This window comes from Phoenix dactylifera, unplaced genomic scaffold (genome assembly GCF_009389715.1).
Source record: "Phoenix dactylifera cultivar Barhee BC4 unplaced genomic scaffold, palm_55x_up_171113_PBpolish2nd_filt_p 000268F, whole genome shotgun sequence".
Lineage (NCBI taxonomy): Eukaryota > Viridiplantae > Streptophyta > Magnoliopsida > Arecales > Arecaceae > Phoenix > Phoenix dactylifera.
The window spans coordinates 232,870-246,984 of NW_024067756.1; the positions used below are offsets into that span (position 1 = coordinate 232,870).

General features: G+C 38.4%; 1 non-coding gene across 1 annotated transcript; it reads left to right on the forward strand.

The window, feature by feature from the left end:
• Window positions 1–13,779: 13,779 nt before the first annotated feature.
• On the forward strand, window positions 13,780–13,886 carry LOC120105373. Its single transcript, XR_005507738.1, has one exon. It is a non-coding gene; the product is annotated as a small nucleolar RNA R71 (small nucleolar RNA).
• The last annotated feature ends 229 nt before the right edge of the window (window positions 13,887–14,115 follow it).

The following is a 14,115-nucleotide window of genomic DNA, read 5'->3' on the forward strand; positions in this document are numbered from 1 at the left end:
ATTAAGTCTCTAGGATGACTATGTGCATACCTCCATTCTTTTGGTAGACTAGTTTTACCTTTAAGCATTTGATCTTCTTCTTCTTGATTTTCATCATGTTCTGAATTTTCAGATGCAGAAAGATCCTTTAGGATTAACTCTTTGATTTGCTTGTTGAGTTCTCCTGCATCATCATCGAGATCTACATTCTTTCTTGAAGAAGGATCATTAGATTCATCAAAAATAACATGTATTGATTCTTCTACAACTAAAGTTCTCTTGTTGAATATTCTATATGCTTTGCTTGATGAAGAATATCCAAGAAAAATAGCTTCATCTGATTTGGAATCAAACTTTCCCAAGTTATCTTTACCATTATTTAGAACAAAACAATTGCAACCAAAAATATGAAAGTATGAAAGATTTGGTTTCTTATTTTTCAAAAGTTCGTAAAGAGTTTTCTTTAGAATAGACCTAATAGTAACTCTGTTAAAAACATGACAGGCTGTGTTTATAGCTTTAGCCGAAAAGTACTTAGGTAAGTTACGTTTACATAACATTGTCCTAGCCATTTTAGTAAGAGTTCTATTCTTTCTTTCTACAACTTCATTTTGTTGTGGTATTTTTGGTGCAGAAAAGTTATGATCAATACCATTTTTAGTGCAGAAATTTTCAAAGTCATAATTTTCAAATTCAGTTCCATAATCACTTCTAATCTTGATGGTTTGCAATCTATGTTCATTTAAAATCTTTTTATATAGTTTAGTAAAAGCTAAAAATGCTTCATTTTTGTGTGCCAAAAATAAAACGCATATATATCTAGAAAAATTATCCATAATGCAGAAACAAAACAGCAAGGTTCATCTTCGACCTAAAGTTTTTCACCTAGGCTTGCAGTCCTAGTTGGTCCAAATAAGTCCATGTGCAGAAGCTCTAAAGGTCAAGTTGTGGAGAACATTTTTAGATTTGAAAGAAGCTCTAGTCTGTTTTCCTTGTTGACATGCAGAGCAAATTTTATCTTTTTCAAATGATAATTTAGGCAAGCCGAAAACAAGTTCTTTTCGAATAAGCTTTGAAATTAAGTCCATACTTGCATTAGCTAATTTTTGATGTCATAACCAGCTAGCCTCACTATTTTTGGTTTTCATAGCTACCAAACAATCCATGTTTTTCATAAGTATTTGATCTAAATCAACCAAATACATATTTTCATGTCTATGTCCGGTAAATATAACACCATTGTTATTAGTATTAAAAACTAAGCACATAGATGATTCAAAAGTCATAACATATCATTTATCACAGAATTGACTAATGCTTTGTAAATTATGTTTTAATCGATTTACCAATAAAACATTTTCAATAAAAGTTGTTGGAGTGATCCGAATGTTACCAATACCAATGATTTTGCCTTTTCCATTATCACCAAAGGTAACCATTCCTCCATCTTTCTTTTTGAGGGACATGAATTGGGATTCATCCCCTGTCATATGTCTAGAGCACCCACTGTCCAAATACCATTTTCTGTTTGATGCTTAGGATGCTAGACACACCTCATTTTCGTGTGCCATTAGACACAGATTTGCAGCTTCTTGTTGCTGTTCTTCTTCTCCAGAGCTGGAGTCATCACTGTCACTTCAAGTAGCCAGCATAGCTTTCTTCCAAAACCTTTTCGGAGCCTTTTTTAATAGAGGACAGTTAGTTCTGAAGTGTCCTGGCTTTTCGCACTCATAGCAAACATATTGCTCCTTATGATTGTTTTCTTTGCTTTGCTCCCTCTTGATTGCAGACTTTTTCTTGAAGGTTTCTCTATTTCTTCTGAAAAATTTTCTGAACCTTCTTGTAATCAGGGCCATTTCCTCACTATTGTCAGATTCAGAATCCTTGCTCTCATCTTCATGTAGAGTGGACTTAAGAGCAATAGTTCTGCACTTCTTGGGTTCGTCCTCCTCGAGGTTCTATTTCATTGAAAGCTCATGAGTCATTAAGGAACCCAACTGTTCTTCCAGTGGAATAGAGTTGAGATCTTTAGCTTCTTGGATGGCAGTGACCTTTGCTTTCCATGCTCTAGGAAGAGACCTAAGAATTTTTCGAACAAGATCACTATTAGAGTAAGATCTACCATGGCTTTTCAAGTCATTTATAATATTGGTGAATCTAGTAAACATTTCAGTTGTAGACTCACTGTTTTCCATTTTAAATAATTCATATTTATGCACTAGCATATTGATTTTAGATTCTTTGACCTAGTTAGTGCCTTCATGTGTAACGTACAGCCTATCCCATATTTCTTTAGCAGTCATGCAAATAAATATACGATTAAACTCATTTGCATCTAAAGAATAGCAAAGAACATTCATGGCTTTTGCATTGAGCTGAGCCATTCTTTTATTATGGTCATCCCATTCAATTTCAGGTTTGAATAAGGTGATGCCATCAATAATCTTAGTTGGTGTGTGAGGTCCATTGATAATAACAGTCCATAAATCATAGGCAAGTGCTTAAATAAAAATATGCATACGTGCTTTCCAATAAGTAAAGTGTGTGCCGTTGAAAAGAGGTGGTCTGTTGGTAAATTGCCCTTCGGTAATAGAGGATCCCATGGTGGCTGCCATGACCTTTAACTCTTGATTGTTAGATCAAAAAGTTACTGTGAGTACCAGGCACTGATACCACTTGTTGCCTAGAGGAGCAGCCCAAGAGGGGGGGTAAATTGGATCTTTTAAAATTAATAGCCTGAAGTGAATGAGTTACAGTTATCCTCTAGTAACTTATAGATTTAGCAGCGGAAATAAGGTTGCACAAATAAAGCAGTGAATAAGATGAGGAAAGCAGTCAGAAATATACAGTGGAAGAAGAGAAATAAACCACACACACAAACACCAGAATTTATAGTGGTTCGGTGCACTCCCAGCACCTACATCCACTTCCCAAGCCTAGCTTGATATTTCACTATAATCCAGCAAATTATAGCCTAATTATTTTTTGGGCTCACAATCAAAAATCCAGTTAGTTTTTCCAGGCAACCAATCGAAAACCTATAACCGTTTGTTTTCCGATCTCACAAACAACTCAGTTGGTTTTCAGACAAACCAACCAAAAACTTTACACCGTTTGATTTTTTCAGATTCACAAACAACCCAGTTGGTTTTCAGACAAACTAACTAAAAACTTTTTTTCTTGTTGAATACTCCCAATTCAGCAATTTTCAATCAAGGCTTGGAAGAGCCTTTACAAGTTTCAAATGAATGAAACTGTTACAGCAACAACTAATCCAAATAATTGAATGTTGTAACCAGAAAACTTAAAGCTTCAGAGTATATAGAATGTTTCAATAAAAATGAAAGCTGAAGCTGATGAAGAGGTTGGCTGTGGAAGAGTGTCCCAATGCTCGAACACCATCTCTTCTTGATGTGATGAGAAGCTTCAACTGATTTTAGACGAATGCCGGTGAGGATGATGAACTGTTTAGCTTTTTCTTCTTCTTTCTTTTGTAGAAAGTTTTCTTTCTTTGATAGAATATTTCTCTCTTTTCCTTATTGTTTTCCTTCTAAGGTTCCTTTGAGTTTATAGACGAGTTCTTCAGCAGGATTTGAATTACTTTAAAGTTGTTGCAAGCTTTCCGTTGTAGTCCCATCAGTACAGGGGTCGACTCATGTAACTCAGAGGTCGGGTCATGTTTATCCTAGGTCGACACTTCAAGATATTGCGACGGCTCTTGCTGTGATAACTTCAAAGGATCGACTCTATTAACCTTAAGGGTCAACTCATCTTCTTCAGGAGTCGCCTCTTTAAACACAAGGGTCGACTCATCTTATAATTTTTCTGTCTGGCAGCTCCAGTCCTTTCTCACGAATTTGATGTGGGCTCAAATAGCCAGGATTCATCAAATGCAACGCTGAGACTGAACTGGGGTCGACTCATCTTCTTCAGAAGTCGCCTCTTTAAACACAAGGGTCGACTCATCTTCTTTAGGAGCCACCTCTTTAAACACAAGGGTCGACTCATCCAATAATTTTTCTGTCTGACGCTGAGACTGAACTGTGGTCGACTCTTTAAACGCAAGGGTCGACTCTCAATTTCGGGGGTCGACTCATTTGAAACAAGGATCGACTCTTCAAACTTTGTCTCAGGCGGTAAAATCTCTCTGTTTAATTTGAACTACACAAGGGTCGCCTTATATTTTGCGGAAGTCGACTCATTGACTATGCCACTTGAAGAAAACATGCTAGAGTCAACTCAAACTTGTCCTTTTTGCTTAGGGGTCGACTCAAGTTTTTCAAATAGAAAATTTTAGACTTCATCTTTGATCTCTATGGATTAGATTAGGATCATTTTTCTTTTAGAACATATCCAATAAAGTGTTTGTGAAGAACTAATGATTTTACAGTGTTTTATTTCTTCTGATTTTTCTTGACTTATAAAACTTCACAATTAAGCCAATATTATTAGTACACAACATTATCTCAAGTGTTTTGTAATCATCAAAATTCATCCTTTAGGGTTGATAGAAGTTATTCTCCTTTGTTGGTTGGCTGCTCGACTGGGGCCAAAGTTGTTTTGCTCGGTTTATCTCCGAGGTCAAGGAGGTCAGTTTGGCTTGAGGTCAAGGTGGTCAATATTTTTCTCATCACTTGCCCCCCATTTTTGAGGCCAAACTGCATTCTACTTCGGGCGATAGAAGTCGAGTCATTATCTAGATCGAGGGCAAAACCTTTGTCAAGGAGCAATAAATGTGTTGATCGATATTCTTGAAGTCTCGCCATATCCGGGGTGTTCCGAGGCATCATCATTGCAAGGTCTTTCTCGAGGTGTCATAAATGCAACAATCTAGTGGATCACCCGCACCATTCCCTAGGCCGACACGTGGCTCCACCGGGCCTTGTAGAAGGATCATTGTTGTATGTTGTATCTTTCACACAAAAGAAGAATTCACCTCCAATTATCCACTTCTCGCCTTGAAATCTACATAAGGGGAGGGAGATTTATGCTTTGAAATTGATGTTGTAGGTGATCCAATGGTGGATGGGCATGAAGGAAGGTGAATCCTTCTTTTGCGTGAAGGATGCAACCGCAATCCCTTTTGGAAACTCTTCACATCTAATAGAACATTAATAAATACATAAATAATAAAGAGATCAAAAATGCGCAATGTCAGCATCTTTCTCATCGTCCTCCACATCCCTATCCATGCTTCAATGAATCCATTATCGCCCAACACGGGAGCCGAGTAAGAGCCCCAAAATTCTCATCTCCAACCTCCCAGGTGTTGACACCCGATATTGGATTAAGTATAAATAGCCAATAACTAGCTTAATTCATTAGCTACCCTCAACTGGTCACCACACTTTAGAGTCATAGTAAATATAACAAGATGTCTAAATATTTTACTAACTTGATAAACCCAACAATAATTAAGTTTTGAGGTTGTTTGGATGCCTATAATAGAACTTGTAGCTACCGAAATGAAATATGAAAAAATGTTTATAGCTAATTTTGATTATAACTCATTTGCAACGAGATATTTAATATTATAACTTGGTCAACTATAATTGCACTTATAGGCAACCAATTGTGATATTTTGGAATTGACAATAGTCGACATGGATAATCGACCAATGCAAACTTACCACAAATTCTCACCGACCAACCAAAGCTTGCCATGTGGCCAACCTCAAGATGTGCGGAGAGTCCTTCAAATTCCAGCCCAACTAGCGACAACTCAACCACAATCGCAAGCGATTTTCATAATCATATGACGAACAAGCAAGATACATGGGCGAAATGTCTGCGTGTGATCTTCATGGCGTACGATTTGGTTGCCAAAAATTGTTGATCTGTATACATGACTTCTTTGGCAAAAGTGTCGACCATCACCTATATAAACAACTCTTAAAGGATTGTCTAGCTAAGTGCTCTTGCATTCTTTTATTCTCTTGCGCTGCCACTCTGCGCTCTCACAATACATCTGGCATTTCCTAAGAGTCTATTTGACTTTGGCAACGGAGAGTCCCCCACTAGACACTCTCTAGCAAAGGAATTTTCTATCTTTATTGTTTCAAGTTCAATCCAGCATCAGAGCAAAGGTTCGGCATTAGAACGATCACCACTTGAATACAGCAACCATTGAATCATCATCTTAGAGACAAGCTGTGGTCTTTGGTTGACCTTCACGGTCTGCACAACCAACATTTTAAGCACTTCAAGCCAATTCCTAGTGGAAACATGTTGGCACTAAAGGAAGGGTTGTGATTCTACTATTGGAGGTTCCACCAATCAGCAAACGACCTGCATCCATGACATCACGAAGATAACAGGTAGCACCCTTAACTACCAATAGGATGTATCCTTAAAGTCTCATGGCTCTTTGTAGAGCCCTCGGAGGGTCCACCTCCACCGGAGTCACAGGCAGCACTAGTAGTTATTGTCGAGTGTTTCAACAGCACATACAACAAATTTGGATGATGACAACAACCATCCAAAAGCAGCAGTAGATGACCACCAACAACTAGCCGTAGCAGCAGGCTCGCGAGCCGAATAGCCAGAGTTTTGGCACAACTAATCCATCTGTGAGAACCCAAAAAAAAAAAAAAAGGAATGGACGGGCTAGCCCGAAAAGACCGGGCCCATCCATCTATTACGATCATGCCCTAGGCACGATCGTGGAAGAGGGGAGATTGTAGGGGGGCGGCGGCGGCGTTAGAGGGGATCGCCGGAGGGGACCGAGCGCCGAGATCCGGCCGGCCACGGGGGAAGCCCTAAAGCCCCTTTTCTTCGGAGAAGACCCTCCACAAATTGGGTGATTTAAATCCGGATTGCACACGGACTTCCTCCTCCGATTTACCACCGGAAAGGTCGCCGGAACACCCAACGGATGGAGGTAAGCGGGGCACATTCCCTTTGCGTTTTGCTACGATTTTAATCTTGCTCTTTTAAAAAGAAAAATTAAACGTAGGATACCCCAAGTATAGGGTGTAGCAAAGTAATATTCTCGGTGAGTCCAAGATCGAATCCACAGGGATTTGACAGTGAACAAAAACTAAAGGCTAAATAATATTCGGATTAACAAAATATAACTAAGGCATCAGGATTCAGCCTAGCACTTCATCATGTTTTTCCTAAAATCATCTATTATCTCAGTTAAATAGATTTAGTTTTATGGGCAGCATTACAGTAATTCTATTTTAAACTACAGGGATTTCTAAGCATCTGTTATACCCGGGGGAAATAACAAATCAAAGAAAATATATAAGTTTGAAATATTTTCTATCAATCTACTGCACCATAAATCAAATCAAAAACATTAAAATCCAATTGATGATTAAAGGAAATACATGAAGAGAATGCTAGGCTTTTCCCTAGTCTTAGCTTAAAGAAATTTAGCTATCCATATGAGATGCAAACATTTTCATAAAAAGGATTAGCATAGAATAAATAAAATAAGCATAAATCCCTTTTTCTTTTTTTTTTTTCCTTTGGTTGAGAAAACAGAGTGCTCTGTTTTCTCTTCTCTCTCGCGTCTCCTCCTCCTCTCACCCGGCTAGCTCCTCTCCTCCCTCGCCCGGCTGGAAAGATCGGAAGAAGGACTGCTGTTGTTTGGATTCCTCCTCTCCGTGTCCTCCTCCTTCCTCCCTTTCTCGCCCGAACTGGGATGGATCCGTCCGGCTGGGAATAATGCCGATAGAACCTCCTCCTCTTCCTCTCCCGTCCGCCTGTGTAGGAATGAATCCGTGCGGCTGGTTCTCCTCCACCATATGGCTCCTCCGGATGGCTCTCCCCCTCTTTTATAGACGCCTTCAGCATGTTGAAGGGAAGACAGAAGGACGCTGGAGGATTGCGGATGGTTTCAATTGCTTGAAACTCTTCGGCTGCAGGAACGGATGGGGGGTTGTTGAGGCGGGATGCGAACGGACGCTGCTGGGAGCGGATGAAGCTGGGATTTGAATGCTTGGGACTCTTCGGCTGCAGGGATGCGAACGGATGGATTGGCTTTGGAGTTCCCTTGCTGCCGTTGAGAGCCACGGACGGTTGGAAGACGATGGGAAGCTCCTCACGCGTACTCTGTTCGTTGGAGAGTTGCTAAGGTGGGATGCAAGAAAGAGCCGGTTTGGGAGCGGATGAGACTTGGGACTCTTCTCCTCCCGATGACTGCTTTCCTCGCTTCTCTTCCGTCGGCTCCTCGCTTGGATGAACTGGGAAGAACAGGGGAAACGAAAAGATGCTAATAAGATGCCATTTGGAATTGAAGAGCTAGTTTAGCTTAGGTCTCTTGGGTCTGATTTAAGTCCCTTGGATTTGGTTTAGGTCCCTTGGATGAGATGCCATGATGCTTGGAATTAAAAAGTCCGTTTCCACGGTCGGTTGGGAAATTAGAAAAATTCAAAGCCCCCATGCTGTGGATGTTTGGAAAATTTATTGAGCTTGGGCTGCCAGGCATTGGGTTCAAATCCAGAGTTACTGGGTTTCTTGGATGAATTTCACTCAAGCACAAATAAAACATTAATTAATTAATTTTATTAATAAAAATTAACTATAATACTAATTAAGATAATATGAAAATTTCACTTTTGTACTCTCATCACACCCCCCAACTAGCTTATTGCTAGTCTCTAGCAATTTAGTGTAAAAATGATAAAATGAGAGTGCAAAAGTATTGTTTATTAATATGCATGAATTAAAATAAATACTCATTTTCGTAGAGCATGACGATTGCACTTAGCACGTGCAACAAGCCGTTAAACCCCTAGGTTACCCTAGTGGACGAGTGTTGTCTCGTGAGGGTTTGCAGTGATGTTACCCACAAACATCGTTTTTTTTTTTTTTTTGAAATATATGACAATTGGTATGATATATAGAAAAATATAGTAATCTCTCCCTCCAACTTAAATTCACATTGTCCCCAATGTTTCAACATGAGTGCATTAAATATGATTGTATGAAGTATAATAAGGCTGAAGGTGAGAATTTACCTGATAGAATGACTGCACACTGCTGTTGCTCACCAATTGTCATATGAAAGAAAGAAAAATTATGTACAAACAGAGGATCTCTAGCAGATATAGAGATCAATCCTGATAAACAGGGTCTCCCAGATTGGTCGATTCAACCTCTGGGGTAAAGTTGTCCAAAAATAACTTCAAATGTTGGCCATTTACTTTAAAAATATTACCGGTGTTTGGATTCTCTATTTCAACGGTTCCATACGGATAAACAGTTTTAACTATAAATGGGCCGGTCCATCTAGATCTCAATTTTCCTGGAAATAAATGAAGTCTTGAATTATACAATAGAACTTTCTGGGAAGGCTCAAATGTTTTTCTCATAATATTTCTATCATGAAAGACTTTCATTTTGTTCTTATAAATTCAAACATTCTCATATGCTTCATTCCTGATTTCCTCTAGTTCATTGAGTTGAAGTTTGCGTAGTGAACTAGCCTTATCCATATCAAAATTAAATCTCTTAATAGCCCAGTAGGCTCTATGCTCCAATTCCACAGGCAAGTGACACGGTTTACCAAAAATAAGACGGTACGAAGACATACCAATCGGAGTTTTAAAAGCAGTACGATAAGCCCAAAGTGCATCAGTTAAACGCAAGGACCAGTCTTTGCGATTTGGGTTAACCGTTTTTTCCAGAATATTCTTAATTGATCGATTTGATACTTCAACTTGTCCACTTGTTTGTGGATGATAAGGGGTGGCGATTTTATGGGTGATCCCATATTTTCGCATTAAAGCCTCAAAGGGCTTATTACAGAAGTGTGAACCCCCATCACTGATGATGGCTCGAGGCGTTCCAAATCTAGAAAGAATGTTTTCCTTTAAAAATTTTAGAACAGTTTTGTGGTCATTATGTTTGCAAGGAATTGCCTCAATCTATTTGGAGACATAATCTACAGCTACTAAAATGTACAAATTTCCAAATGAAGGAGGAAATGGGCCCATAAAATCTATTCCCCAACAATCAAATATTTCGATAATTAAAATTGGGTTGAGAGGCATCATATTCCTACGAGTTATCCCACCTAACTTTTGACAACGCTCGCAAGCTTTGCAAAAGTTATGGGAATCTTTAAACAAGGTGGGCCAATAGAAACCGCACTGTAAAATTTTTGCAGCCGTTTTCTTAGCAGAGAAATGACCACCGCAAGCTTCAAAATGACAAAAGGAAATGACACTAATATTAGGTACACATCTCCTAATAATTTGATCTGGGCAATATTTGAAAAGATAAGGATCATCCTAGAAAAAATTTTTTATTTCAGTCAAAAATTTTCTTTTGTCTTGTTTATTCCAATGACTTGGTAGTTCACCTGTGACTAGAAAATTTGCAATGTCTGCAAACCAGGGTGAAGATGTGATCTCAAACAGTTGCTCATCAGGAAAAGTGTCTTTTATGGGTGAATTGTCTAAGGAATCTGGAAAAGTGAGACGGGACAAGTGATCAGCTACTACATTCTCTACCCCCTTTTTATCTCTTATTTCTAGAAAAAATTCTTGGAGCAGAAGGATCCACCTAAGCAAATGCACCTTAGCATCCTTTTTTGAAAGAAGGTACTTAAGGGCAGCATGGTCAGTGTAGATAATGATTTTGGATCCAATCAAGTAAGACCTAAATTTTTCTAGTGCAAATACTACGGCGAGTAGTTCTTTTTCCGTAGTGGTGTAATTCATTTGTGCACTATTTAAAGTCTTACTTGCATAGTAAATAACATAAGGCTTTCTTTCTTTTCTTTGCCCTAGAACTACCCCAACTGCATATTCACTAGCATCACACATAATTTCAAAAGGAAGTGACCAGTCAGGTGGTTGCATGATGGGAGCAGAGGTCAGCAAGCTTTTAAGTTTATCAAAAGCTTTTTGACATTCTTCAGACCACACAAATTGGGTTTCCTTCTGAAGGAGATTACATAAGGGTTTAGATATTGAGCTAAAATCTTTAATGAATCTCCTATAAAATCCTGCATGACCCAAAAATGAGCGTATATCTTTGATAGTTTTTGGGTTGGGTAAGTTAGCAATTAAATCAATTTTAGCCTTGTCTACTTCAATTCCTTCAGATGAAATGACATGCCCGAGAACAATTCCCCTAGTTACCATGAAATGGCACTTTTTCCAGTTTAAGATTAGATTCTTCTCCTCACACCGAATTAAGACTAGCCTTAAATGGTCTATACAGTCTTTAAAAGAGGAGCCGAAAACAGAAAAATCATCCATGAAGACTTCCAAAAAACGCTCAACCATGTCAGAAAAAATACTGAGCATGCATCTTTGGAAGGTTGCAGGAGCATTACATAATCCAAAAGGCATTCTCTTGTAAGCAAATGTGCCAAAAGGACATGTAAAAGTGGTCTTTTCCTGATCTTCAGGATCAATTGCAATTTGGTTGTAACCTGAATAGCCATCTAGGAAGCAATAATATTTATGACCCGCTAACCTTTCTAAAATTTGATCAATAAAAGGTAGAGAAAAATGATCCTTCCTAGTGACAGAATTAAGTTTCCTATAGTCAATGCATACACGCCAACTAGTGGGGACCCTAGTTGGAACTAATTCATTGTTGGCATTTTTGACTACAGTAACACCAGATTTTTTCGGGACCACTTGGGTTGGACTTACCCATTTACTATCTGAAATTGGGTAGATCATACCCGCATCCAGAAGTTTCAGAACTTCTGCTCTAACCACATCCTTCATGTTTGGGTTTAATCGACGTTGAGATTGACGAGAAGGTTTGGCATCAGCTTCTAAGTGGATTCTATGAGTGCAAATTGAGGGACTAATTCCCTTGATATCAGCAATTGTCCACCCTAATGCTCCCTTATGCTCTTTGAGAATTTCTAATAATTTTAATTCCTGATTTTGTTCGAGTTGGGATGATATGATCCCAGGAAAGGTCTCTTCTTGACCAAGGTATGCGTACTTGAGCTCATATGGCAAAGACTTTAGCTCAAGTTTAGGTGCTTGAACACTAGATGGTAGAGGACTATTGTTGCGTGTGGGCAATTCTTCAAAACGAGATTTCCACCTATCTGTATCCAACAAAGGAGCTGAATCTAATATAGCACTGATTTCTCTAAAATTTTGGTTGATATCTGTATTTCCGAAATGAGTTAGGCATGTTTCTAAAGGATCAGAAGAAAGAGATCGGACAAGAACATCTTCTACAATGGAGTCGATCAGATTAACTCCATGAATTTCATCATTTTCATTGTCATTATCGGGTTGTTTACAAATGTTAAATATATTAAAATCTATAGTCATATTCCCGAATGACATTTTCATTATTCCATTTCGACAGTTGATTAAAGCATTGGAAGTAGCTAGAAATGGGCGGCCTAGAATGACAGGTATTGGAGTGGTACAATTCATGACAGGCTGGGTATCTAATACTATGAAGTCGACTGGAAAATAAAATTTATCAACTTGGACAAGTACATCCTCGACTATTCCTCTTGGTATCTTTATAGATCGATCGGCAAGTTGGAGAGTAACCTTGGTGGGTTTTAATTCACCAAGTCCTAACTGTTCATAAACTAAATAGGGCAGTAAGTTAACACTAGCACCTAAATCCAGAAGGGCTCGTTGTATCCTGAAGTTTCCTATGATGCAAGATATGGTAGGACAACCAGGATCTTTATATTTAGGTGGGGTGTTGTGTTTGAGAATAGCACTCACCTGTTCAGTTAGAAAAGCTTTCTTTTGTACGTAAAGTTTTCACTTTATAGTACACAGATCTTTTAAAAATTTGGCATAAGATGGGATCTGCTTAATGGCATCTAATAGAGGAATGTTAATCTTTACTTGTTTAAAGATTTCCAGAATTTCTTGATCAGGTATTCCCTTTTTAGCTGCAAGCAAGCGCTGAGGAAATGGAGCAACTATCTTGTGATGCAGTATTGGATCATTTTGTTCATTATCATCTTCATCATTCTTTTCAATAGATTTTTTAGGTTTGTCATCTTTTGTTGGAATTTCTTTGTTAATTATTTTTCCACTCCGAAGGGTTGTAACAGACTTAACTTGTTCAAATTTAGGTTGGGATGAACTTGCTTCATGGACCTCATGTTGACCCTTTGGGTTTGATTGAGGTTGGGCTGGAAATGTCCCTTTTTCCCTAACATTGAGTTGAGCCTCAATTCTACCTACAGAATTTTTAAGTTCTTGAAGTGACTGCATGGTATTCTGATTTATCTGGGTCTGCCCTTGCATGAATGCCTACAAAGTATCCTCAAGAGATCTCTTATGGGGTGGCACATAGGGTATGGAATTCCCTTGAGATTCATTGGCAGTGGGTCCATGTCTCCAACTAAAATTAGGATGGTTTCGCCAACTAGGATTATATGTTTCAGGAAATGGTCTCTTATAAGCATTTGTGAAATTCGCTTGATCATGCAACACTTCTTAGAAGGCGGGGATTGTAGGACAATCCTTGGTTAAGTGTGCATTACTCTCACAGATTTCACAAATACTTTCATCTATAGTAGGTGTCTTTCCTGTATTGGCTCTGCTTAATTCAATGGCTTCAACCTTCCTAGTTAGATTAGCAATCTTTAAATTTACATCATTTTCTTCTTTAACATGATACATTCCTCCTTTAGTATTAGTCGATTTTTGAGGTTTCTCGTTCTTATCTGTTGTATCCCAGGCCTGTGCATTTTCTGCCAACAGATCAAAATAGTCCCAGGCTTCCTCTGGTTCCTTATTCATAAATTCACCATTACACATCATTTCCACAAATTGTCTCATATTGGAGGTCAAACCATCATAAAAGAAACTGATGATTCTCCAAATTTCGTATCCATGATGTGGGCAAGCAAGGAGAAGGTCCTTAAATCTTTCCCAACACTGAAAAAATGTTTCTCCATCTTTTTGTGCAAAGTTCATGATATTTCTTCTAAGTGTGTTTGTTTTATGTGTTGGGAAGAATTTCTTTAAAAATTCTCTTGTCATTTCTTGCCAGGTAGCTATGGTCCTAGGCCTTAAGGAGTGTAACCATGACTTAGCCTTTTCCTTTAAAGAAAAAGGAAATAACTTAAGCTTAACTACCTCTTCAGTGACATCATTGAAATGAAGTGTTGAACATACTTCATCAAATTCTTTCAGATGCAAATAGGGACTTTCAGAATCAAGT